A 5,044-nucleotide genomic window follows, 5' to 3' on the forward strand; every position below is an offset into this window, starting at 1 on the left:
TGCCTACTGGGTCCAAGTGATTCTTTTGCCTTAGCCTCCCAAGGAGCTGGGATTGCAGGCGCCCAGCACCATCTCCGGCTAATTTTTGTATTTTAGTAGAGACAGGGTTTCACCATGTTTTCCAGGTAGGTCTCGAACTCCTGGCCTTAAGAGATCTTACCACCTTGGCCTCCCGAAGTGCTGAGATTACAGGCATGATCCATCGCGCTCAGTCTAGAACTTACTTTTCCCTTTTCTCTTCCTTTTCTTTACAAATTTGACACAGAGTCTTGTTCTGTCACCCAGGCTGGAATGCAGTGGTGTGATTGCAGATCACTGCAACATCCACCTCCCCGGGCTCAAGCAATTCTCCTGCCTTAGCCTCCCGAGTAGCTGGGACTGCAGGTATGTGCCACTATGCCCAGCTAATTTTTCTTTGTATTTTTAGTAGAGACAGGCCAGGCTAGTCTTTAACTCCAGACCTCAACTGATCCACCTGCCTCGGCTTCCCACAGTGCTGGGACTCCAAGCATGAGCCACTGTGCCTGGCCGAACTTCCCTTTTCTTTCCATTTCTTGGTATTTGGAAAGTGAGCAGCCATGGTGTTTTCAGCTGGTGCAGACCCATCTGGTATGCTCGTAAGGCTTCTAGCTGAAGGAAGTGTCCACCCTGTAGTCTCGCTGGCATCCCATCACCTTCCAGAAGCAGGACGCCAGCTGTGTGTGCTCTTGGCCCACACTGAGCCTGTGCTCGGGGTGCTTCTCTTGCCAGTTTCCCCACCCCTTGTTTTGGGTGAGGTCCCTGCCCGGCTGGCATGGGAAACAGGATGGGGAGTGGTCACCACTATGGTTTGTTGCAGAGTGAGTTTTGTGGCTGCCCTGCCTAGGCCTGGCTCCCATGTTTCTCCCACTTGGCTGCAGTTCCAGCCCTACCCCGTCTCCCATGGCTTCCTGCCCAGCCCCGCACGGCAGCCTTCCCAGCACCCAGAAACGGCACAGACCCCACAGAACTCCAGTGTCCCCTCCCCTAGACCTTTACATACACCTGGTAAGTTGGGCCTGGGGCCCACAGCCCCATCATGTGAGCTGTATGTGGCCTGGTGGTTGAGGTGATAAGGTCACCTCAAAAGTACAAAATTTTGTGACAATATTGTTTTTTCAGTTTTTTAAACTATGATCTTTCTTAAATTTTCTGTAATACCAATGCTTTTGATGAATGAATTAATCACGGACACCTGCTTAGAAGACAAAAATATATACAGAATTTTGTGGTCTACTTCCTCAATTATATAAATCATTACATTTTAACGAGCATGAAGTCACCACGCTGAGGAAAATGTAGATGTGTAAACCTCAAGTTTGCCATTATCTTATAGGAATGGGTGTGCTCAGTTACTTGACAGCTGAATTAAACCTTACTCTAGGGCAGCGCTCTCCACTACTAATATAATGAGAATCCCGTATGTTATTTAAAGTTTTCTAGTTACTACATTAAAGAGTAAAGAGTAAAGAGATGCAGGTAAAATTAATTGTATCAATGTTTTATTTAACCGGGTGTATATTATCTATAATTTTAACATGTAATCAATATAAAAGTTATTAATGACATAGTTCATTCTTTTTTTCAATAAAGTCTTTCGAACTTTGGTGTGTCTTTTATACTTACAGCACATCTCGATTTGAACAAGCCACACTTAAAGTGCTCAATAGCCATGTGTGGCTGGCTAGTAGCTACCATGTTAGACAGTGCAGCTCTAGAGTGGGGATCAGGTAACTTTTCTCTAAAAAGCCAGATAGTAAATATGTTAGGCTCTGTGGGTCATACAGTTTCTGTCATAACCATTCAGTTCTGCCTTTGGAACATGAAAGTGGCCATAGACAATATGTGAATGAACAGGTGTGGCTGTGTTTAACTAAAACTTTATATTTACAATAGCAAGTGATAGGCTGGATTTGGCCTGTGGATGGCAGCTTGCAGACCCCACTGTGGAGCACTAGGTTTATAGGCAGTCTCTGCTGTGCATGTGGTTTATTGTTTCTTATGTCAACTGCAAGGATGAGATAAATGGATAGAAACACTGGGTGTTTAATGAAACATAGGGGGCTTATAAATACTTGCTTTTTTTCTATAACCTATAGACTTATTTCCTTTGATTATAATGCCATCAACACTTTGATAACTATTTCACTAAAACCCTACAGGGAAACTAAGCTTCTCTCAACTTGTATTCATTATGGTAGAATGCCATTATTGTGTCTGGTTATATCTGCATTCGGTTATTGATGATGCTAGTAACAATGAACTTTGTGTTGCTGCAGCTCACAAATGCTTTTTTACATCTGCAAGAAATTAACTAGTCATCAAATGCTTAGTAGCACAGAAATTCTCGAGTGGTTGCGGGAAATTTTGATCTGCAGGAATAAATTTCTTCTTAAAAATAAGGTAAGCAAAATGACATCTTTAAAAAATGGAAGAATATTTGGAATGGTAACGGGGAGAGATTAAAAAGTGTTTTCTAGCTAAATTAGTTTCTATTTCAGCTTCTCCTTTCTCCCAAGGTTCTCAAAAGGATACATATGTGCAGAGGACAATGGCTGGCAAATCAACATTTTAAAAGTTATTCAGAGGCTGTGGCCTTAAAACCACACTGTTGATGAATTCTAGTTCTAGTTGAGTTAAATAGGTCTCTGTGGGGCAGGCCTAGGAAAAGTGGGAACTGCTATATCCAAAGTAGCTTGAGGAGCATGTTCCATCTTTACTCTCAAGTTCATACAGAAGACATAATTCATCCATTGAATTTGATTTAACATGTAGCTTCTATAATGAAGAATTATGTTATGGCATAGATTTAGGAGTACTTGATTTAATGAGTTTTTGTCCATTTCTAGAATCATAGCTCTGAGAAATTGTAAAGGCCTAGATGTCGTGGCTAGACTAGTCCAGAGAATTATCTATCAAGAAGGAAAAGGGAAAATGTTGAGGGTCCTCAATCTAGATTTATTTCTATTCCTCCAATAAGGGTTTCACCTCTTGAAAATATCAGGAGACTTCTTCGTTGGGGTGGAGTGAAATTTTTGATATTCTGAACTATTGAAACATAGGTTGTGGAGGATAGAGAAGAACCTTAAATTTTTTTTTAACAAATAGTTTCTATAGTTAATCAATTTAGGGATTCTCTTATGGCCTAGTTTTGGGAGTGCCTGATTCAATGAGTTTTTATCTGGTACTAGCGGCATAGCTGTGAAAAACCTTAAATGTATGAAACTCATATCCTTTTTGTTATTATACTGCTTGTGGTTAATAAATTGTCTCTGTTTAGAAAGAGACTAATGGTGAAGTGGTTTTATTCACATCTGGCCTATTTGATGTGTTAATGTAGCAAAATTTGGCATTATTCCAAAGATACAGAAAGAGACTAGACTTCAGACTTTCATGCCCTTGCCTATGGTGTAATCTCCAGAATATGAGTATGAGAAATCCACTAATGAATTCCTAGTGCCCTGGTCAGCACAGTCACTCTTGTGACATACTGGGTGTATATACCAGGGTTAATTACTGGTCCAGAATAACTTAATCTCAAGAGTTAATTTCTAGTTATCCCAACATGGCACAGGATAAAATCTTATAGAAAAAAAAATCTTTGTCATCGAGATTGAATCATAGTTTTCACACAGTAGATTTACGTTCATGTTTTACTTATATTTGTGTTAGGCTTAATTTATATTTGTAGAATCTACTGTTTCTGATGATTTAGAGAATGGATGGGAAACTGAAAGAAATTTTAAAGACATTAAGTAAACATTAATTGTTCTAATGGGTTTCTAGTGAATCTCCTTCAAGGTGGGGCATAGAGACTGAGAGGAGAGGTTTTCTAGGAGAGTCTCAGACAGGAAGACAAGTCAAACAAGTTTTTATTCCTCTTGGTGGTCAGTGCTTCAGTAAAGCTTATTTATTTCTTTTTTTCTAGCAGGCAGATAGAAGTTCCCGTCACTTTCTCCTTTTTCATGGAGTAGGATGTGATATTCCGTCTAGTGGAAATACCAGTCAAATGTCCATAGATCATGAAGAGTTACTACATACTCCTAGAGACTCTCTCCAGAAGGGAAAAGGGAACTCCTCCATGGTCAGCTTCTTTTGTAATTTTCCTGTATCATCTTGTGTGTTCTATTTGTTTTCTGAGTGAACTTTGGTAAATTTCATCTAGGTAATATAGTGTAATAGTGAAAAACTGATTAGACTCCCGTTCTATCACTGCTCTTTGTAGAACTTTGGGCAAGTTCTTAACATCCTTGTTCCTCAGTTCCTCGACTTTAAAATGGGGGCAATAATAATTCCTGCCCCAGAGTTGTTGTGAGGGTTAAATAAAAGGATGTGTAAATAGCACTTGACACAAGCTGTATCTGATAACTATAATTATTATAAACCTCCACCCCATAAGAAACCATGCATACCACAGAAGTATAGAATTTGTATCACCTAACGAAGATACAGATTTACAGGGATAAAAACAAAGAATATTGCTTCATGTTAAAGATAAGTGTTTCTCCTATCACAGGTGGGAATTGAATAATGAGAACACATGGACACAGGAAGGGGAACATCCCACACCAGGGCCTGTTGTGGGATGGGGGGAGGAGGGAGAGATAGCATTAGGAGATATACCTAATGTAAATGACTAGTTAATGGGTGCAGCACACCAACATGGCACATGTATACATATGTAACAAACCTGCACATTGTGCACGTGTACTCTAGAACATAAAGTATAATAATAATAAAAAAGATAAGTGTTTCTGTGTTTTGTGTTTGTGTGTATAATTTCTCTTAAATATAAATCATATTTCAAGTGAAAATATCAGATCATTATAGAAGAGTTTATTTTCCAGACCAAAACATTTTTCATCCCTAATTTTTAATACAACCTCACTAAAGAAAAAAAAAATCTAAGCAGTATTGTATTTACTATTGTCTGTTGTACTTGCAGAATTTGCATTTGTTTATCAATTATTTTCTCCATTTTATGTTTGGGGAATAGATAATTCAGAATCAAGTCTATCTTCTACAG

At 39.2% G+C, this 5,044-nt stretch overlaps 1 long non-coding RNA gene across 1 annotated transcript; it reads left to right on the plus strand.

Moving 5' to 3' along the window:
* Positions 1 to 281: 281 nt before the first annotated feature.
* On the plus strand, positions 282 to 4,732 carry LOC139359336 (uncharacterized). The gene is made up of 3 exons (XR_011615260.1): positions 282 to 384; positions 2,298 to 2,421; positions 3,947 to 4,732. It is a non-coding gene; the product is annotated as an uncharacterized lncRNA (long non-coding RNA).
* Positions 4,733 to 5,044: the final 312 nt, after the last annotated feature.

Source organism: Macaca nemestrina, chromosome 17 (assembly GCF_043159975.1).
Source record: "Macaca nemestrina isolate mMacNem1 chromosome 17, mMacNem.hap1, whole genome shotgun sequence".
NCBI classification, from domain to species: Eukaryota; Metazoa; Chordata; class Mammalia; order Primates; family Cercopithecidae; genus Macaca; species Macaca nemestrina.